General features: G+C 37.0%; 1 protein-coding gene and 1 long non-coding RNA gene across 7 annotated transcripts in view; one reads left to right on the forward strand and one right to left on the reverse strand.

Moving 5' to 3' along the window:
- The window catches only part of PCCA (propionyl-CoA carboxylase subunit alpha), a 462,758-nt gene that overhangs the window by 141,773 nt on the left and 298,153 nt on the right, over positions 1-22,832 (forward strand). Inside the window, exon 1 of one of the 5 annotated variants that reach the window (XM_038569963.1) lies at positions 7,195-7,300. The exons of the other annotated variants lie outside the window; for them this stretch is intronic. The gene's annotated coding sequence lies outside the window, so the exon portion shown is untranslated. Of the gene's footprint in view, positions 1-7,194; positions 7,301-22,832 lie in introns of those variants that run through there. 5 annotated transcript variants of the gene reach the window in all.
- LOC102155319 lies at positions 14,909-17,719 on the reverse strand. Of its 2 annotated transcripts, none has more exons than XR_005376532.1 (4): positions 17,594-17,719; positions 16,214-16,410; positions 15,603-15,697; positions 14,909-15,099 (listed from the first exon to the last, which is right to left on the reverse strand). It is a non-coding gene; the product is annotated as an uncharacterized LOC102155319 (long non-coding RNA). The 2 variants fall into 2 exon arrangements; XR_005376531.1 differs by lacking the exon at positions 17,594-17,719 and adding an exon at positions 16,850-16,951.

Genomic DNA, 22,832 nt, shown 5'->3' on the forward strand with positions numbered 1-22,832 from the left:
CAGTAAAAATTCAGTAAGACATGAATGATCAAATTTTGCAATGCTAAGCAACTTGTCAAGCAATGGTAAGCACTACCTTGAGCGTTTGTACAGATGGGAAATGTTAAAATGTTGATTAATCATCCCAGCTCTGATTACGGTTTTAGAAGGCTAAAGCTTGTGTAACCATTGCCAGCTTTCTAGTGTCAGAATAGCATTCATTTGTTAATTTTGTAGGCTTTTTTCAATTACTGGCAAATTGCCTCTTGTATAACGTGTGTTTAGTTTTAGTGATACATGGTTAGTAGACTTGGGGTCAGATAAAGAAATGTAGGATTCTTCTGTTTCTCAACTCCATTATTTATTTAGTAAACACCTTTAATTCAATTCTTTGTAGTAAAAAAAAAAAGTCCCAAAGTGAGCTTTAAGATAGTATTCTTTTCTACACACTCATGATGTGTTGAGAAGGGTGTATCTGTTTGAATTTTGGCAAAGGAAACCTTGCCTTGGCCCCCTGTTGAAAGAGAAAATTGATCATTTCTGTTTTTACCATTTCCAAACCATTTTAACGTATAAGATGTAAGGAAATTGTTCCTTCTAGAAGTGCATGTAAAAATAGCTCAAGACTTTAGACATTCTTTTTTTAATTTATTTATTCAGAGAGAGAGAGAGAGAGAGAGAGACTGAGAGGCAGAGACACAGGCAGAGGGGGAAGCGGGCTCCATGCAGGGAGCCTGACGCGGGACTCAATCCTGGGTCTCCAGGATCAGACCCCGGGCTGCAGGCGGCACTAAACTGCTGCGCCACCGGGGGTGCCCGACTTTAGACATTCTTTTTTTTTTTTTTTTTTTTTGACTTTAGACATTCTTAAAGCTAAAAAAGACCCAAGGAAATATTCCCATCATACTGATTACACTTTTATTTTCTTGTTACTGAAAACTTGAGCATGGTACTAAGTGGTCTCTTTATATAAAGTGTGTCTTTAAAAATTTCACTGTGGGGCACCTGGGTGACTCAGTGGTTGAGCGACTGCCTTTGGCTCAGGGTGTGATCCTGGTGTCCTGGGATTGAGTCCCACATCAGACTGCCTGGGTGGAGTCTGCTTCTCCCCCTGCCTATCTATGTCTGTCTGTCTCTCTCTGTGTCTCTCATGAATAAATAAAGTCTTAAAAAAAAAAATTTCACTGTGAAGGATATTTTTTCCCCCTGCTAATTACTAAATAAAAGTAGAGATTTCCCTTTTCCTATTTGAATAAATCTGTATTTTAGAGGTAGAATTCCGTTTTAAAAGTGGTTAGGACTTGAAGCAACATATCTTAGATTACTTTAATATTACTAGACTTCAGTTGATTTCAGGTCTTCTTTTTTGTTCACTTCTGAATATCTGATAAATATTCTATGTAGTAATATATTTTTCCTACAGAAAATGTTGGATTATTTAATTTGATAAAAATTTCCTGCCCAGTTACTTGGATATTGTATAGATTTATTTCAACTTAAAAAGTAGACAAGATGCTTATGTAAATTCACCTTATAGTTGATAAGTGGCATCTTAAACCCAGGAGCCAAATTTAGCAGTTTTTACATGTTTTTAGAATATAGTTGAAAAGCAGAAAATTTAGATTTTCCAGCTTAACTGTAGAAAACATATTGATGTCTGATAACTTCAGGATTCATTGCCCCTGTACATTTTCAAGTTATTATGATTATTTTTAAAGATTGCATTTATTTATTCATGAGAGACAGAGAGAGGCAGAGACATAGGCAGAGTGAGAAGCAGGCTCCACAGAGGGAGCCAAGTGTGGATAATGCCCTAAGCCCAAGGCAGATGCTTAACTGCTTAACTGCTGAGTCACCTAGGCATCTCCATCTTTCAGGTTATTTGCTTTTCAATGCATAAGGCTTTAATTTACCTCCTACTGACAACTCCCAAGTGGGTTTTTCAGAATTTTTAAAGTGGACTACTAGAGCTGCTCTACAGCACTAGCTTGGGTTGCTGGTACAGACTCTCCCAAATCTAGAATGATGGGAGGTTCTGGCAACACCTACTGGCAAATGTTTTTCTTTTTAAAAATCTAATTATTTGCGTGAGAAAGAAAGCTAGCACAAGCAGGGGGAGGGGTAGAGTGGGAAGGATAAGCAGACTCCCCTCTGAGCAGGAAGCTTGTGGGGCTCCATCCCAGGACCTTGAGATCAAGACCTGAGCTGAAGACAGATGCTTAACCAACTGAGCCACCCAGGCACCCCTAGGCAAATGTTTTTAGATATTTTCCCAGGTACAGCATTAAAATTTTCTATATTATTTTTGTTTCTTTGAATCTTGTTTTAATGTCTGTTTATTTTAAGAAATTACTTAGATATAGACATAAGGCTTTTTTTTTTCACTTGTTAACAAATTTTTTTCTGTATGGTCTTTTTTTTTACCTTGTATTTTACATAATAATCATAAAGTTAAATATTTATAGCTTGAAGTAATTATTACTTCTGTAAATAACTGATTTTATAAGGTAGAATTTATATGCTGATAAAAGCTGTTATATATATATTTTAATTTAAATTTTGTTAGTTAACATATAGTGCAATATTGGTTTCTGGAGTAGAGTTCAGTGATTCATTGTGTACATACCACACCCAGTGCTCATCACAACTAAGTACCCTCCTTAATATCCATCACCCATCTAGCACCCACCAGAAACTATTGTTGAATAGTATCTCATGTGCATTCTTTTAGAGATGCTCAGTGACTTTCGTGTCCTCCTTCTCTGCTTGCTGTGTTTTTAAGGAATGAGAAACCGTTCAATCTGTATTTTACTGAAAAGAAGACTAAAACCTATAGCTGATATTTGAATTGGGACAAATAATTTACTTTTTTTGGCCCCACATGCTCTCATGATCTTTTAGGAAATGGAGATCAAGATAGATTTGGCTGGTTAATCATTTTTAAGTTCAGTTTGGTCATATACAAATACACATAAACATACAAATACATGTACATATACAAACAGTTATGATAAGTAGAAAAATTGAAACTCCACACTGAATATGACAAGAAACAATGCTCTCGAAGAAGGTAAAGTCTCACTCCTGCCCACCTGCAGGACATAGCTCTGTGAAATGAAGCTATCTTCTAATTTATACTTTGCAAATCATAGACTTTTTAGTAAACACCATTTTTACTGTGAAAGATTAATACCAAGAATTATTCCTCTTCCCACAATGGTTTATTTTTCTAAATCCAGATTATTCAATCTTGAAAAACCCTCTAGTAAGTCAGCTCATGGGAACATTTTACCTTCAAGTCCCAAGAACAGTTAGTAGATGGATGTGGATACAAGGAGAATATATGGTATTCCAGTTTAAAGTGGTCACTTGAAGTTCTGTATCCTTTGATATCTTCCACCAGTGTTAATTACTTATACGCTTCTTTAACTTTCTGTCTGGCTAGCAGGTGATGGTTATACTACACAGACATGCTTAAATGAACGCTGTGTATGTCAGGTGTGCAGGTGAGCATGCACTCTCACACATTTTAGTGGATGGTTTACTTGTCCAACACTGTTTCTATGATGGTGATTTATTTAAGCCAGTCAGTGATCACTTTATCTTTCCTGATGATTACTGATTTAGGGATGAGTTGGTGAAGGCCTATGTCAGTTTGGGTCAATGGAACATGAGAAGATTTTTTGAGATTCCTAGAAGAGAAACTTTGTCATTCTTAGAGAGTTGCATTGAATAGCAGAATAATATATTCATTATTCATGAATAGCCTTCTCCTCCTCTCCCCTTTCTCCTCCCACACTTTTTGTGAATGAGAGGGCTTGGTGCTGCTGGCAGCCATATTGTGATTGTGAGGATAGCTAGCCTAAGGATAGAGTTGGCTTACAGAATGGGGGTAGATCCAAGAGAATGGCAGAGAAATCAAGAACTGTGAGATGTACTTTTAGAAGAATTTCTGTCTAGAAGGTTGGTGGGGTGTGTTGGGGGAGGGGAGAGTTGGGATGTTTCATGGGTTAATAGCCTGTTGTATTTGATTAGATATTTATTGAAAAGTTTTCCTATCTCATTGTGCTAGACATTGAGGAATTAAGTTAAAAAATAGAGCACAGAACTTGCTTTTCTAGGAAACTTTTTTTATGGGCATTGGCTTTTGATTTGTTTTAAGACTATTTTTGCATTGAGTTTGGGGACTGAAAAAAATACTCCATTATTAATATTTAGTGAAAATTGTAGAAACTCAGAGCTTTAAGGCATAAACTCTTACTTATTAGGTAACCAGTCTCAGGACTGTGAGTTGCTTCAAGGATGTTGCCAGACAGCCAACTATTTGCATATCTATCATAAATGGGTGTGTTGACAGATCCAAGAATTAGAAGATAGGTAGGCTTGAGCAAAGTATTAGAAACAGACTATCCAGCTGTTAGCTCTTTGTTTCTCTCTGTTTTTGCTTCTTTCTTTAAAATCTCTGCATGCCTGTCCACTTTCATCTTCTGCTTCCTTGCTCGTGTGGCCCCGTGGAACACCTGGAGCTTAGGTGTTTGAGGTCTTGCATCTTGAAAAGAGGAAAGCCTCTTCTTTCTGTCCTCATACCTAGGAAAGGGACTATGATAGATGTAGTTTGAGTTAGCTGCTTTTTGCTTCAATTGTCTATGTTCAGGGGGCAAGAATATATCATTCAAAAGGGATCTTTTGCTGTGTTTGGGAAGTTGAGGGATCTTTTGCTGTGTTTGGGAAGAGGACAATTCAGCAAAGTTGTGAGCTGGGTAACTGTGCCACAAAATGTGTTCTACCCCTTGATTATATAGGACAGTGTGATAATTTCAGCAAAGTATGTCTAGTGTAGGTGTTGCATGAAAGTAGAAGTTAATTCTGATAGGTTTGGGATTGGGTTTGCTGGAGAGAAAATTGTCCAACTTTATGAGAGGTGTATGTGTGTTTAAGGATTAGTGAAGAGTATTTTTATAGTTCCTGGTTTCCTCCCTAGGAATTGACACCTGTCATTAAAGCCATGTGCCCCTATAAAGCTATGTTTCATGACTGTAGCTTTTTCAGAGTTACAAAGTATACATGTAGAAGACCATCATGGACTTCTTGAGCAAGGAGAAACTTAGAACTTAACTAATTTGATTGTTTGGCATGTATCTGATTGTTTGGCATGCATCTTTTGGTGTGACAGTGCTGATGAATACAAAGATGGAGGTTCACTACATTGAAGAAGTTTGTGGAGAAGAGATGGAACAGGGAGGAGGTTAGCTCATCAGGTTGTCACAGATGGCCTGTGGGGAAATCAGATGAAGAGATTAGTTTTTTTTTTTTTCAAGATTTTATTTATTTATTCATGAGAGACAGAGAGACAGAGACATAGGCAGAGGGAGAAGCAGGCTCCCCGTAGGCAGCCTGATGCAGAACTCCATCCTAGTACACCAGGATCATGACCTGAGCCAAAGGCACTCACTCAACCACTGAGCCACCAAGTGCCTCGGAGAGATTACTTTTGATCGGGGAAGAGTGTGTCGGAAAGTCTCATAAAGAGGGTAGCATGTAGGAAAGTCTCATAAAGAGGGGAGCGTATAAACTAGGACTTGAAGACAGGTAGCATTTAGAGGAAAAGCATGGACATACAAAAGGGGAAAGGACGTTTCAGGCAGGGGATTGATTTTTCTTGGCTCTCCTTTTGAAATAAGCTTGGAATCTGAGCACTTTTCACTATTTCCTGCACTACCATCTATTCCAGTCACTAGCATCTCTCGTCTGCATCACTGCATTAGCCTCCTAATTGCTCTCCAGGTTTCCATGCTTACCTCCCTCTAGGGTTTACTCAAAAACCAGTCAGAATAATCTGTCAACATTCAAGTCAGATACCAAAGCATTTCTTGGCTAAAAACCAAACCACAAAATACCTTTAATTGGTTCCAATTTCATTCAGAATCAGAGCCAAAGTCCTTCAAGACACTCACCACCCTCCCTATAGTGTTCTGACATAACTATTTTACTCTTACTCATCTCCTTTGCTTTAGTTCTCTTTTGAGAGAAGATATACTTAACAATCTCAGGGTCTTTTCACTTGCTAGTTTCTTTGCTTAGAACACCGTGCCTCCGATAGATCTTCTTTAGGCCATAATCCAAAGTTATTTTCTCAAGTGTGCCTTTAAAATTTCAGGTTACCATTTTCCTACCACCTCATACTCTTAATTCCCATTTCTTTCTTTCTTTTTTTTAAAACTTATTTATGATAGTCACACACACACAGAGAGAGAGGCAGAGACACAGGCAGAGGGAGAAGCAGGCTCCATGCACCGGGAGCCCAACGTGGGATTCGATCCCGGGTCTCCAGGATCGCGCCCTGGGCCAAAGGCAGGCGCTAAACCGCTGTGCCACCCAGGGATCCCTTAATTCCCATTTCTTGATTTATTTTCCTCTGAAGTATGTATTGCTGCCTGATACGTATTTAGTAAATCACACAACCGCAGGAGTTTTTTATTTGTTTTGATCATTACTATTCTCTCAGTGCCTAGAACTGTATCTGGTTTATATACATTTGTTTAAAGAGCAAGTAAATGAGTAAGAGGTGGATTGTCTACCTTTGTGTGTAAATTCCTTCTTAAGTAGGTAGATATTTATAAATGCAGAACTCACTTGTAACTCATCTGTGCAAGGTGGTTTATTCAGCTGGTGCTCATGATTATGATCACTGGAATTTTAAACCCTTTTATCATATAAGCCAGTGTTTGGCAAACTTCATCTGTAAAGGGCCAGATAATAAATATTTTAGACTTTGCAGGCCATAATGTCACAACTGTTTAACTCAGTTGTAACTGCACAATTATATATTTTAACATGTCATGAAATACTCTGTTTTTAATTTTTTTTCCAATTACTTAAAAATGTCTCTTTTTAGTTGGATGGGAATTGACTACTTGGTACTCTGAGTGTGGTGTTTGAAACAGCTGCGTATCTATACAAATATATTTAATCTAGTGCAAATTCACTATTTTGTTGGTAAGCACATACTTAGTTATAGCCATTAGAAAGAGACTCTGGGTGAATCAAAAAGCATATGGTAGAGTTAATCTGTACTAGTGGATGGGGAGTAGAGAATGATAGGGAAAATTTAACAAACAGGGATGATACAGAGGTAATCTTAACATGTGTTGTGTAGTTTGAATGTGTGGGGCCCAGTAGTCCTTTTCAGTAACTTTCGATTTACATTCTCTTCAGTGCACATCACTTGAGAATGTGAACAATGAATTCAGAATGCTGTGGAGGAATTATTTTCAGAATTAAACATCTTCCGTGGATTGAGAATTAACTGCATTGATAAAATGTATGTAAAGTATAGTAGCTTATGTAAACATTACTGTTAGAGTTATAAAATGTATGGTTTCCCCAGAAGATTTGAATTATGTTCTTGAAGAGGCCAAAGATTCACCCTCCCAGCCCCAGATAGAGTGGGGCAGAATCTGGCAACCTACTAGATGTGGGATTGAAGCATTAGAGGTATAAACACACTCCATTCTATGGCTACTTGATAATTCATACCTGCTGATTGCTAATGTTTAAATTTATGGATTAGGTATTATTCTCTCTGATGAAAAAATTGGAGAAACAGGGTAAGCATGTAAGAGGGAACCAGAATTATGTCTTAGCATGTTGAGACTAACATGGGGCAAAGGAATTCTTGGAAGTAAAAGTCAAATGGGATCTGTGAAAGAAATGAGGGATCCCTGGGTGGCGCAGCGGTTTGGCGCCTGCCTTTGGCCCAGGGCGTGATCCTGGAGCCCCGAGATCGAATCCCACGTCGGGCTCCCAGTGCATGGAGCCTGCTTCTCCCTCTGCCTGTGTCTCTGCCTCTCTCTCTCTCTCTCTCTCTCTCTCTGTGACTATCATAAATAAATAAAAATTAAAAAAAAAAAAAGAAATGAGATTTTTAGGCAGATAGATGGATTAATGTTAATTTGAGTCTGTTTTCGTGAAGCTGACCACAAGGTGGGGATGTATTTTGTGTGATCTCTGGATGACCTGTGATCTTCATCCCAAGTTGTTGCAATAGGAAGACTTACATTATTTTGAGTAGCTTTTTAAAATTTTATTTAGAAACTTACAGATGAATAGTTTGAAACAATTATTTTATAGATATATCTTGACTTTGAGCAGTATAAACAATGGTTATAATTTTTTTTGTTTCCTAATAGTGTAAGATTCTTATTTTAAACCCATAAGGTCACACCTTTCCAGGCTAAGGTAATTTCTATGCTATCTTCTCATCCAAAAAAAAAAAAAAAAAAAAAGCCTCAAATCAATTTATGTGTGGTTAATTGGAAAATTCTTCATAGATTGGACAAACATATTGGAAAAGGACTCTTTTGAGGGCTTTATTATAGGTAGCCTAAAGAATTGACAGAAGACTATTTTAAATTACTTGCATTTCATGAGGTGTTAGCCTTTATTTCCTGTTAGGTCTTAACTAGGGTCTAGCCTCCTCTTATAATCACTGGAAATTGCTGGTGACTGATGACTCCTATGTCATCTGAGCACTGTTTTCTGATTGGCATGGTGGGTGGACCTTAGTGTTCTATGGAAATGCCTTGGCATGTCATCCCAGTTTATGGATTTCATCCCTGATGGCAGTTTATATGTTCTGCTCACTTGTCACATCCTCGCTGTTCAACTTCTTGTGTGGATATTGATGCCAAGAATTGAAAAAGACTTTTGAAGTATTTGTAATTAAATAACAATGTTAAACCAGAGTTGAAGTCTTGGTTAGTAGAATAACTGCAGTGTCAAAATTGAGCTTCTAAAACAGAAAAACATCCTAAACCACAGAACTTTATAACATGAACAGTAGTACTCCAAAAACACCTTTTTTGTTTTCAAAGTGAGATATTAAAGGTGATAATAACATGAGTAAACTGTTTATAGTCGGTTAGAAGTATTAGTACATGACAGTAGAGATTATATAGGTACATGTGAGATTTTAAGTGCAGAGTAGTTTATCACAAGAGATTATATGATTGGTTTGGATCTGATCTACTGAAGATAACTCTAGGTCCAGGTACAAAATGTCTTCCCTTGGAGGGTCACCCTGATTGTTTTACTAATAAGTCCCTACTAGGCAGAATGAATCCTATTGTCCATGTAACCAAGCCTGCTTTTTGGTTCCGTATTGCAGTGGAGTTTTCTGGTCTGAAAAGCCTTCTAGTTATCTTTGTCTATTCCCCTCTCTTCCTCATTGATTCATTCTCCCGAAATCCATTGCCAGATCTCCTGTTAGTATCGCTGCTGCATTTCTTGCCTCTTTCCTCCCACTGGATCCCACTGCTGCTCCAGAACCTTCTCATTTTCTCCTTTTTTACCTGGGCCACTTCAGTCTTTCCTCCTTGGAGCCATCTCAGTGCTGCTAACATGCTGATCTTCTGAAGTGCTTCAGAACTCTCTGGAAGTTCTGCATTCATTCCTCACGTGGGCCATTCACAACACTGATTTCTGTTGGTCTAGCAATACCATTTGTGTTTCCCTTCTCTGCAATTTCTGTTACCAGGGGAGATCTGCTGCTGTGTTGTGATAGTCATTTCAAAGAACTTTTGTCTGTAGAACATCTTTTCCTCTTGGAGGACGGTGTCTTGCTCTTTTTTTGGAAGAAGGCTCACCTCTATTTTAGTTACATCTTGGAAGGGCATGCAACTATCCAAGCAAGCAGGGTTTTTGGCTGAGAGGAAGGAGCCAATTGAGAGGAAGAGCTAAAAGGTGTCGGGGAAAGGTCGGTTTAGCCTCTTCAGGAAGTGTCTGAATTAGTTGGGGCTCAGGGGTTAACAGCAGTAGGACTTGTTCTCTGGAACAAGGCTCCCTGAGTGTGTTAAACATATGTACCCAGGAAGGCAGGCAGGGATTCCTCACCAGCTAACAGTTGGACTTATAATGGACTTCCATAGCCCTTTATATTTATGTAGCAGCTTACTCTGGGGCCCCTTTGTTTGTTTGTTTGTTTGTTTTTTAAGATTTTATTTATTCATGAGAGACACAGACAGAGACACAACACAGGCAGAGGGAGAAGCTGGTTCCACGCAGGGAGCCTGATGTGGGACTTGATCCCAGGACCCTGGGATCATGACCTGAGCCAAAGGCAGACACTCAACCACTGAGCCACCCAGGTGCCCGTGGGGCCCCTTTGTCCTATGTACCTTACATTTATCAATTCATTGAATCCTCACAGGTTCAGAAACAGGCACACAGTGGTTAAGTAATTCGTCAAAGGCCAACCACGTAGTTTATGGTACAATTGGAGTTCAGGCAGGCTCCACAGTCCCTGCATCAACTATTATACTCTATTGCTTTTAACTACTGCCTTTCTTTCAAGAAAATGATTAAAAAATTTACCTGACAATTTTTTTTTTTTTTTTTAATGATTCAAGTGGCATGGGAGGTGAGGAGTAAATAGATAGTGTCTGTTGAAACTTTAGAACTTCAAAAGGCTATGTCAGGGTGGTGATCACGTACATTTGAAGAGAGTCACATTGCTGGTAAAACATTTTAAGAATATCATTTTGCTGGGATTTATGTTTATGCATAGTGGATGTTGATGTAAAATGAAGCTTAGCCTATTATATATGATGTTCATTTTCTCCCTCCTCAGTTGCAAGCTTGACTTTAATAAAGGGAGAAGATTGGATTCTCAAATCTCATTTATCAGAAGTTAGGAAGGCCCTGGTCGGACTTTCTGAGAAAGACAGAAATATTAAGTAATCTGAGCATGTTAAAATCGTAGCATATCTCACATAACTGAAGGGAGAAATTTTCTGAAGCAAAGGGCAGGGAATTTTTGAAATATTGCACTCCATGTATGATAAACTTACATTAAGTTGGCTCACGAAGTCTCTACTCATGTTTGCTTTATTCCAATTACCATTATGAGTTTCCCAGAATATTTTAGACTTACTCTATTAGAGTACTCATTCTGGATTGTGATTTTTTTTAGAAAAAAAAAAAAAAAAAGATCTTTAAATTTTATTTACTTGAAAGAGAGCGAGAGAGATAGAGAGTGTGTGTTTGTGCACAGAGGGGGAGGGAGAAGCAGACGCCCTGCCCTGCTGAACAGGGAGCCTGACTCTAGGCTCAATCACAGGACCTCAGGATCATGACCTGAGCCAAAGGCAGATGCTTAACTGACTGACCTACCCTGGATTATGATTTTAATTGCTTGTTATTTTACATCTTCCTAGTTGCTGCCTCAACTAAGAGGGTGATAACAGTTCTTCTTATCTGTTATTTTATCCCTAGACTTAGAACAGTGCCTCAAACAATAGGTAAGTACTTGGGAGGTGTTTGTGGAATGAATGCATGATTAGCTGTTGAGTTGGATACCAGAGAAGTCTATAACTGAGATCTGGTTGTTGTTGACCTTAAGAAAAAGAGGAGACCCTTCTGGATGAGCACTGGTTGCGTGTGATCTCGTCGTCATTCTCTGATGACCACTTGGCCCTTTACAGGCCAGTGAGAGATGTTTTCCTATGGACTTAAATGTTTGCTTTCCTGTGCTGTTTTTCTAAATCCTAGTTGTCTTTTTCCCCTCAAATGCTTCCCTTTTTGTAAAGCCTTCCTTGATTTCTACATTGCATGGACTCTGTTCATAATAAGTGCTTTATTTATTACTTTTTTTTTTCCAGTGTCTTTACTATTCTCTGCCACGTATTGCTCCTTTTGTTTGGCACATATTTTTCTACTAGACTGTAAACTCCTTGTGGGTAAAAACCAGGTCTGTCCAAACCATCATGCTTCTTCTGTGAGTCGAGAGGGGGCACAAATCAGGTGGATGCTGGGGTAATGGTCCTGTCCCAGGACTCTTTTGGGCACACCTTATGTGTGATGGGTGTTGAGTAGTCAGTGCATGGTCTTTGACTTGGTGAGTAAGTACGGGCTGCCTGAACCTGTTCACAGTGTGTGAGACAACAGGAGAAGGTAGTAAGGTTGGAAGCTTCTTCCTGGCACTTTACCTGTTTATTGGTGACAGTGGGCAGTTTATTAGTGACAGTTGGACAATCTCTTGGATTCTTGGATCCTCATTTTACTAACATGCTCAGTAGAGGGGATGATTTATGTCCTCTGGTTTCTTGGCCTACCACCCCACCCCCACCCTGAGAAACAGATATTAAAAAGAATTTGAAATGTCCTACCACACTGTAAGATACCACTCTGGAATTCTAGAATAAAGTAAAGACTTTCTAGTTTTGTAAACAAACTAGAAGCTGAAGACTGAAGTGTTTATCTACGAAGTGGGTTTTAGGATAAAGGAAGCCTTAATATGATGCCCTGTAAACAATGTTAAATAAGTAAATTTAAAAAATATATTATTAATGTTAGTGAGTTCCTTTTTCTTTTACTCTCTTTAAACTTAAAAAAAAAAAAGAAAGTTTCCCACCTAGAGATAAATTAACCTCTACTCGGGTCATTCCTCTACATCTTTTTTTTTTTTTTTTTCTCTACATCTTATTGTCATTTTCGCCTCATTGCATCTTCGTTAATGACCAAACAGAAGGGTGAAAGTAGCAGGTTGGTGGGTTAGACTATGCTGAGTAGTGTGAGGAATTCCCCAGTTGTTCTCGGCAATTAATTTGAAATCATGATCTCTGCTTTTTTAGCATCCCATTCAGTATTTGAAATAAGCCTTATAATGTCAGTGATCTTAGAGCACGGCAATTAAATGTGCCAACAGAAAAGCATATCCCAACTGTAGGTGGAGCATGCTTTATTCAAACCATATGACTTCTTTCTGTCCAGTGGTGGTACCGAGAACTTGATGTATTCCAGAAAGCAGTAAATTGAGTGAGTGCGGAAGGACTTCTACTTGTAGTAAATTTTTAAAGAAATTGACAAATATTTTCAAAAGAAATAGAAACAGTACATAATTCATATCATATCCCAGAGCAATTTTTAAAAAAATAAATTAAATTTGATATCTAACATTTAGACTAAACAAAAGCTTTCAAGCCTTTCACCAGCTTACCACCTGACTCCTTTTACTCACTCCTGGCAGTAAATATTAATGGACTGTGAAGAATAGGAAGGTATCTTCATTAACATCCTCTCATACTAACTGAAGTATTATTAAATCTTAAATTTTTTTACTGACATTGTAAAGTTGCTCATCTAATTTCATAGTTACTATACGGTATATTCCAAAATTGAACTGGGAAAGTATTCGTTTTCAAAAGTACCAATTAGTTTTAGTGTTCATGAAACATTAAAAATAATTGGATCAAGGAGAAATGAAGGCAACTCATTTTTAATGTCCAGACTGTAGGGATATAAAATATTTTATGTGAAGTGCAAAAGAAGATGATTACAACTTCATAACTAATTTCTCTGGCCAGTTTACATAAGGAGAACCTTAACAATACATATATATTTAAATGTGAAGCTTCTTACTTTGTCCTTTTAAAGTATGCATTCTAAAAGAAAAACTTTAAAATTTGTACCTGCATCGTTAATGAAAGCATTATTACTATTATAATATAAATTAAATTCTTGAAAATTCCAGGTAGCTGAGTGATAAATTTAACAATTTCGTCTGAGAAAACTGTCATTCAACTGATCATCAGTATTTTGCCAATGTATTTTTTTTAATGTTCTAAATATTAAAACTAGAATTTCTTTAAAGGAGGGAGGCTGAGCTTTATCCCAATGTCCGACTTTTTAGTTAACTTTAATTTTCTTAATGTGTTGCTAAGGAAATTATTGAATTCATTTTCTCTGGGTGTCGTCACTTTGCTTTTCTTTGATTCTTGCCATTGCAACCAGTCTTGAGATTTTACATGATAAAGGAAATCTGTGGAACTAATCCTAGAAACGTCTTTCTGTTTTCTCACATAACACCTCCAGGCACAGAAAAGACAGAAAACTTCATTTGCATTTTTAAACATTAGGAGCTTAGAATGAGTATTACAGCTGGAAATGTTAATGCATCTACATTTCCCTCAAAGAAAAAACAGGGTTAACAGCCCTCTCAGGTTTATGTGAACTCTTCTCTTTTTAGTATCCTGGTCTGCACTAACTCAGAGCATAGACCTGTAAAGCTTAAGTGCCCAGTGTTTTTCTTCTTTACAATCAGTTAGACTCTGGAAATAGGTATCAGTGCTGATTACAAGGAAATAAAAAGAAGAAATTAGATATGCACAAAAGAGATGGCAAACACTGACAAACTTTAATCTGAGTCTTCTAAAATGGACAATTGCATTCCTGGGGATTTACCCCAAAGGTACAGATGCAGTGAAAAACCGAGACACCTGCACTCTAGTGTTAATAGCAGCAATGTCCACAATAGCCAAACTGTGGAAGGAGCCTCGGTGTCCATTGACAGATGAATGGATAAAAAAGATGTCTATAAATATATATGTGTACAAACACACAGACACACACACACAGACACACACACACACACACACACACTGGAATATTACTCAGTAATCAGAAAGGACGAATACCCACCATTTGCTTTGACGTGGATGGGACTGGAGGGTATTATGCTGAGTGAAGTAAGTCAGTCGGAGAAGGACAAACATCATATGGTTTCACTCATATGGGGAATACAAAAAACAGTGAAAGGGATTATAGGGGAAAGGAGAGAAAATGAATGGGAAAAATTAGAGAGAGTGACAGAACATAAGAGACTCCTAACTCTGGGAAATGAACAAGGGGTAGTGGAAGGGGAGGTGGGCGGGGGATTGGGGTGACTGGGTGACGGACACTGAGGGGGGCACTTGACGGGATGAGCAATTGAACTCCAATAAAAAAATATACAAAAAATAAAATGGAAAGAACATTTCCAAAATTAATATGGACTATAGTAATGAGAATTTAAAAAAATAGACTGTCTTCCTTAAGAGCTTGAAAAGCTTATCCCCAAAGTACAAAGATACCCAAAGATTTATAGTTTATTTCAATGTCTTTTATTAAATGAAAAATTACCCTCAACTTCTTGTATGCTCTAAGTACCTTTGTCAGAAACCCAGAACATTTGATAAAGGAAATTTAACCATTTTCTGACTTAGTAATAGCTGAAAAGTAGAAATGAACATCATTCCACTGTCAAATATTAGAAGTAGAGTGTTCTGTTGCTGTAATGCTCACTTCCTGTGAATGAAAAACAAGGTTTAATATGTAACTATAGTCTTCAACTAGAAAACCTGACTTCTGCCAATTGTTAAAGTGGGGACAGTTACCATTACTCCATTTCCCTAACTAAATATTGTACATGGCTATCATCTGGAAGTAATAATATTGCCTTGTGCCAGGTAGACAATGCAAAATATACAATAGACCGAATGAAGTCTAGATACTGGGAATATTGAAATAGACAGATTTCTTTGGTTAAACTAAGTCACAGCACACACAGTGTACTAGAAGGTAAATACAGTATGTAAGTAAGTATGTCATTAGATTTCAGTTGATCTTGCAGTTAGCATCCAAAACAAATAAAAAAACTGTATTGGTTTATAAGTTTATATTTAGAATTTAAAAATAGAACCTTTGTCTCCCCTCTGCTACCCATCCCCATAACAATCAAATGCCTTAAAGTTCTTTTCCCAGTGAGTCACATAAATTGGGTTCTAAATTCACGGTGAGCTGACTGGTACCTCAAAGAAAATGATTCCTGTAAATGTAGGGTTGGAGACTGCTGGCACCCTCTTTTAGGGTGGTTCTGTGCCTCTCTTGATTGATACCCCACTGTCTGTGTGGAGGAAGAAGAATCAGGATTCAGTTAGCAGTCTTCTCTAATCTCGCACTGTCACACTGCACTGCCTGGGGCCTGCAGTAGAATGGTAGTGGTGGGACTTGCTCATCCACACCTTGTTCCTGTCTGCTCTGGTCCAGCTAGTGGTTTCATTCCTATGAGCTGGTGTCGCCACTCTGAAATCACTTTCGAAATGTTTATTGTAAAATAAAAGGAAAATACGCAGAACAAATGTGTGGCTTACTTAAGGTAAATAATCTTGTAATCGCTGCATAGGTCTAGATATTAGATGTTTGCCCTGAATCTTGTCCATGTGACTCATCTCAGTCCTTCCCTCCAGTCGCTCTCTATTCATACCCACTGCTTGACTTTTACAGTAATCCTTTTCTTGCATTTTAAAATAATTTTATTGTCCAGATGTGCATCCCTAGGCATTATGCGTTGTCTGGCCCCTTTATTTTCAACTTTGATGCCTTTTAGGTTTCTCTTAAACCACAGGGTTGCTTTTCATACCTTTCTTTTCCTTTCAGTTTTGTTGAAGAACCCTGGGTTATTGACTTGTAGAATTTCTGTCCGTCTTGACTTAGTTGATTGTGTGCTCATGGTACAGGTCAGGATTTTCCTCCATTTTTGGCATTTTCTGCAGTTGGATTCCTACATCTGAATTCAGAGATGGAATCAGATTTGGGTTTGGATGCCTTTGGCCAAGACTGTGAGAGGCACATAGGGTCTTGTTAGCACTGTTTATAATCTAAGCAGCCTTTGATGCTTACTGTCGATATCTAGTATTTCACTGGATTGCAAAATGGTGATATTTTGACTCTTGACATCTTTTTTCATCATTAATTGGAATATATTTAGGGGTACCTGGGTGGCTCAGTTGGTTAAGCATCTGACTCTTGATTTCTGCTTGGGTCATTATCTCATAGTTGTGAAATCGAGCCTTGCACTGGACTTAGGATTCTCTCACCCTTTCCCTCTGTACCTCTCCCCACCCTCCAACCACTTGTACTCTTTCTCTCTCAAGTATATTTTATTTATTTATAAATATATTACAATTTATAAAGAGACCTTTTGCCACATTTATTGTTTGGTTACTTAGAGGTACTATTCCTATAGAAAGAACAATATAAATGCATAATTCTTTACCTTTGTTTACTAGTTTTCAAGGTAATGAATGGTTTCCTTATCCTTCAAAGTTGACCCAATTCTTTAAAAAAAGTGTCATTATGAAGTCATAGATTGAAACATATTTTGTAGGTTTAAATCTATTGGAATTCTCAATGAGGCCCAACTTGTTTCTCTAGGCCAGTGGGGCCTAACTAAGTTGGCTCATGGTCTCTTTGACTTGATCTCTTAATCTTTTACAGCTTCCTGGTTCTCTAGTCTCACAAGACATTCTAGGCTCTTGTTTTATGTTTCTTGCTCCAGGCTTTAATCCGCTATCTTACCAAGATGCACTGTTTTTTTAAAAATGGTATTAGAGACCAGAGGGTGCGAGGCATGGTCATTGCTTCTAGGCCTTTTTAATAGGGCTAGGAGGATATGTGTATTAACAGGTTTTTAAACATAGGTTTATTACAAGATGTGTGCATTAACTGTGTTCTGCTAGTAGAAATATAACATGCTAATGTATTTCATATATATATTTAGGTATAATGCTATCCCCGAACACAAATAGGGTGTATATAATATAAATGTATAATACAGATATTGCATAATACACATACTATATTACAAATACAGTTCATATTATATATAACCTATAATAAATGTAAAATTAAATATAGCCTTTTAGACTGCTCGGCCACACTATCAGCTACATGCAAATATAGCCTTTTAAGTATTTAAATTATAAATTATAATTTAAAATATAAATTAATATAGTCTTACTTGATGTGAGATTAAAAATACCCCCTGTATTCATAGTGATACTTTCAATTATATTCAAGATTGCAGAACTTTTACTTAACCTCTTCTTTTTTACCTCTGTATCTTTGCTTTCATATTTAGAATTCTGACTCTCTGGGACAGGAGAGATGACAAAATTAGAATACCTCATAATTCCTTGTCTAGTCAGTAGTACACACATAGTAATCTCAGGATATCAGTATCAATACCAATATGATATTACAATCATTAAAGAAGTTTTACATGTCCTCTTGCTGTTCTTCCCCCACTTGAAAAATAGTTGTACTTTATATGTGCTGTCAGAAAATACAGTTAGCATGAGGAGCCTGGGTCAGTTAAGCATAGGACTCTTAATTTTGGCTCTGGTCATGCTCTCATACTTATGAGAGTGAGTCCTTTGGCCATGCACTGGGTATGAAGCCTGCTTAAGATTCTCTCTCCTTCTCCTTTTGCCCCTCTCCTTTTTCTAAAAATTAAAAAAAAAAAAGAAAAGAAAAGAAAAAAAGAAAGCAAAAAAGATAATAGAGCTGGTATAAAGTATACTCTCTCCATAGCCTTAATTTGGTTTTAGTCCTGCAAATAATCACAGGCCCTTTATGTTGACCTCTTTTTAGTCATTTTGTTTTTCTGAAGATCATTTTTTAGAAAGGAGTGGGTAAACTCTTTTGTAAAGGGCCGGCTAGATAGCAAATATTTTTGGCTTCGCAAAACAGTCTGTTGCAATTTTTCAGTTTTACTCTGGTACTGAGAAAGCAGACACACAACATGTAAACTAATGAGCATGGCTACTTTCCAATGAAACTCTTTTAGTTTCATGTAATTTTCACATGTCAGGATATAGTATTCTTTTTTTAAAGTGCATTTTTAGATTTTATTTATTTGAGAGAGAGACAGAGAGAAAGAGAGCAAGAATGAGCAGGGGGATTGGGAGGGAGAGAAGACAGAATCCCAAGCAGATTCTCTTCCTAGATCAAGAGTTGGATGCTTAACCTTCTGAGCCATCCAGGTGCCCCAGGATACAGTATTCTTAATTTTTTTTCCCAAAAACTTTGTTTCCCCTAAAATCCATTTTACATATACACATATATATTATTTTTAAGTAATTTCTACACCCAATGTGGGGCTCAAACTCATAACCCTGTGATCAAGAGTTGCATGTTCCACTGACTAAGCCAACCAGATGCTCCTGCCAAAATTCATTTAGAATGTGGATTGTACAGAAACAGGTAGCAGGCCAGATTAGGCTCACAGCCTGTAGTTTGCAAACTACAGGTTTGTTCGATTCCTCAGAAAGAGGCCCAGAGTTCTTGTTTGTTGTTACGTTTTCTCTATACTTTATTCTTGGATGTCGGTTTTGTTGGATTTAGAATCCTTGGCTCATACTTTTTCTTGACTATGTTATTCCATTTTCTTTTGCATGGATTACTGTCAGAGTCTTGTGATAAATGAAGCTTCTCTTTTATATAAGTCATATATTCTTTTTCTCTTGTAGTTTTTTCTTTTTCTTTTAAGCATTATTACTAGAGTGTATCATGATCATTCTGGATGGAATTTCTCAGTTTTACTGTAGTATATGTCTTTTTGCTATTTCTAGTTTTAAGACTATTTTCTTGGAATATAATTTTTGGTATTCTTTCTTTGCTTTATTTTTCTTGAAAGACACCTCTTATCCATATATTGGATGTTGTTTATCTTCAGTTTTGTCATTTTCTTTTATACCTTAAAAATAATTTCATTTTTTGATCTTTAAGAAAAGTTTCCTTTATTTCTTTTTTTTTTTTTTTCCTTTATTTCTTATAAGGCATTATCTGTTTTCTTTATTCACTCTTGAATTCCCTCTGGGTTAGTCTTAATTTCTAGAGTGATATTTCTTTTTCATTTCTTTTTTTTTTTTAATATTTTATTTATTTATTCACCGAGATGCAGAGAGAGAGAGAGAGAGAGAGAGAGAGAGAGAGAGAGGCAGAGACACAGGCAGAGGGAGAAGCAGGCTCCATACAGAGAGCCTGACGTGGGACTCGATCCAGGGTCTCCAGGATCACGCCCTGGGCTGCAGATGGCGCTAAACCGCTGCGCCACCGGGGCTGCCCTTCATTTCTGGTTTTATCTTGAGGTCTGTCACCTCATTTCTGAACATTTCTAATTCTAATTTATGTTATTTCATGTTTTCTATAACTTTAAGAAATGTTTTTTAGCTTGTTTTGAAAGAGTAGATAACAGTTTTGATCTGTTTTGTGTTGGTATGTTTTTCTCTTTTGCTTTTTTTTAATTCTAGTATTGTTTTTTTCCTTGTAAAACCATTGTAAGGGATTTTATCTTGATCCTTTCATTTTACTTACATTTATCTGTGAAGTTAGTTTTTCTATATATTGCTTTTTAAAGAGCTGTATATATTTTTTAAATGAGTGATACATGTCTAAGAAGTTTAAGTAATTGAATAGAAATAGAAAAAGGTTTTTCCTGAGGTCTTGAAAAGATGAATTAACTTGTAATCTCCCTGTTATTTTTGATGTTCATACTGTTATTATCATATTCAGGGAGTAGCCTTTCTATCTGTTACTATGTACTTTTTGACATAATCATATTAATTTTTGAAAGCTTTCTCACTGGATCACTTTTTAATCTCATGTACTGAGTTCCCCAAACCAATCCTAAACTGACCTTTTATACCAGAAATTCTTTTTCCTTTTTAGCAAGGAATACATTAAAGCCTAGAACCTGAGTCTTTGGGTAGTTCAGCAATTTTTTTCATGGCTGTATCTCTTGTCTGACCCTGATTTTACAGTTACCCAAGTAGTATCTTAGCCTGAAGTGTATGAATTTAAAAGTAATCTGAATTCATAGTATAGCAGTTTACTAACTGTTGTATTTCTGTAAACGAATTATGTATCGTACTGTTTTCACAAATGATGACTATATCTATCCTTCATTCACAACATAAAGCTTGTTGTAAGCTAAATCTCATTATTCCCCATACATGCTGTTCAAAATGAACTCTTGTTCTCATTCTTCTATGAAAATTTGACCAGAACCATAAAAATCACAGAAGTTAGATAATGAAAGGAATCTTTAGAGCAGTGATTTCAACTTTTTGTGATTTTAACTTTTTATGGTTTGCTTCCTATGTATCACAAAGTGGTTTCCTGTGCTTCTTAAAAAACACCCACTTAAAAAAAAGATTTATTTATTTTGGAGAGAGAGAGAGACAGACAGAGGGCATCTGCAAGAGGGGGATGAAGGACAGAGGGAGAGAGAGTCTTAAGCAGACTCCCTGCTGAGCATGGAGCCTGATGCAGTGCATGACCTCATGACTCTGTGGTCACCACTGGAGCCAAAAATCAAAAGTCGGATGCTCAGCCGACTGAGCCACCCACATGCCCTCATAATGCTCACTTTTTTTCATGACTGTAAGACATTTAGCTGCCTTCAGGTATAATACTTATCATCATTATAAATTTACAAAGACCTTAAAAAGCACATATTTAGGAGTACATTTTATTGCTATACAATGTCAAAAAGACTTACTGGTGATTAAGGGAGATGGAGAATTGGATGGATGACAAAAGATCTAGGGTGAACAAAAGATTATCAAAAGGGTACTAGTGATAAATTCTGGCTTTCTAAATCACACTGATGACTGGTCAAAATCTCAGAACTTTTAAAACATGCCCTATCACTTTTGCCGTTTTACCCTGACCTCATCCTTGCTCTTTTGGTCAAAGAATCATGGGAGTTAGGAACTAGAATACTGCATTCTCATTTTGCTTTAATGACATTTACAGGCTAACCCAGGGAATGCTACCAAAACATCTAGATAAACATCTGTCTGAGTAGTTACCCAGCTTACCACTGGCTATTTTTCTTTTCTGTTGGGTGGGCCAAAAAGAATAGTCCCTAAATTCTTGATGTGAGCTTTTTTTCTTGGCAATTTTGCATTTTGGGGTAATTTGTCTCAAATCAGAATGTATGAGAAAAATCTAGTTAATCAGTGGTTCCTAGTTGTTGGGCTCCAGTTAATCAGAAGTTTTACTGTATAATCATAATGTATTTTGGATGTTTTCATTTATGTTATTTCTTCAGCTGTCTGCATGGGTATTCTGATTACTTGATTACATCTGTGTAGCATAGTGGTATTTAAAATAACATTTATAATTAAAAAAAATCCTTCCATCTTAGCAAGTAAAATGAGAATATGGAAAGACAATTGGTAGTTGAAACAATCATGTTTCCTCTTGTCGTGACTTGGCATTTAGTGGGTTGCAGGTTTTGGGTGAGAAGAAATGAATATGATAATTGCTGTGGTCCAAAATGACTAGTTGATCAAGCTGGAGACATGTGGAGTATGTAGAAATGTAAACCTACAACCACTTTCTCCCCTTACAGAGCAGTTCCACTTTTCATGTGTTTACATTTTGGGAGTTTCACAAAAGATTTTTTTAATTAAGAAGATAAAATTCTGTTAAAATTAAATACAAACATTTGATGGGGAGAGACTTCATGAGCCTTTGTTTTGTCTGAAGAGACTTCTTATCTAGCATTCTGCCATTTATAACTGGTACTTGGAGGTATTTGGTCTTCTGTAATGTATTTTGGGGTCTCTGGACCTAACCATCTTACTATTCTAGTGTAGAATAGTATGAAGACTATTTTATGAAGACTTCTGATTAAGAGATACGAACTAACAGTTGTGGCACTCAGCTTTGTACTATTTTATTTAATCCTTCAATCAAACTTGAAAGGTGCTTATTATTCTCATTGTCCGACAAAGGAAAGGAGGTTATTAATTCAGAATCTAAAAAAATTCCCTTTTCTTCTGTGTTGCTTTTTGGGCATAATGAAAAGTATTGGGTTTTCTATACATTTTATCTGAGTGATTTCACCTACAACTTTTAATTTCCTCCTATATTTAATGCCTTTGAAAATCCCTATCTCAGCCTGGACTCCTCTTAGAACCTCTAGACCTCTCTGTCAGCTTCCTGAGCACTATCCCATAGACATCTCAATTTAGCATGTGTAAAGTTTAAGTCATCATCTCATCCCCCAATTATTTATCTCTCATACATTCCTTTTGTTGATTCCCTGTTCTCCTTCCACCTTCTGCTTCTAGGTGTGTTTAATCCTCTTGATTTATAATGGCTGAGAGGCCAATCCAAGCAACATACTGTAGTAGCTACTCTTGATAATATACCTATAAGGGGAAGGAAGCTCTTTTCCCAAGCCA

The sequence above is a fragment of the Canis lupus genome, chromosome 22 (genome assembly GCF_011100685.1).
Source record: "Canis lupus familiaris isolate Mischka breed German Shepherd chromosome 22, alternate assembly UU_Cfam_GSD_1.0, whole genome shotgun sequence".
Lineage (NCBI taxonomy): Eukaryota > Metazoa > Chordata > Mammalia > Carnivora > Canidae > Canis > Canis lupus.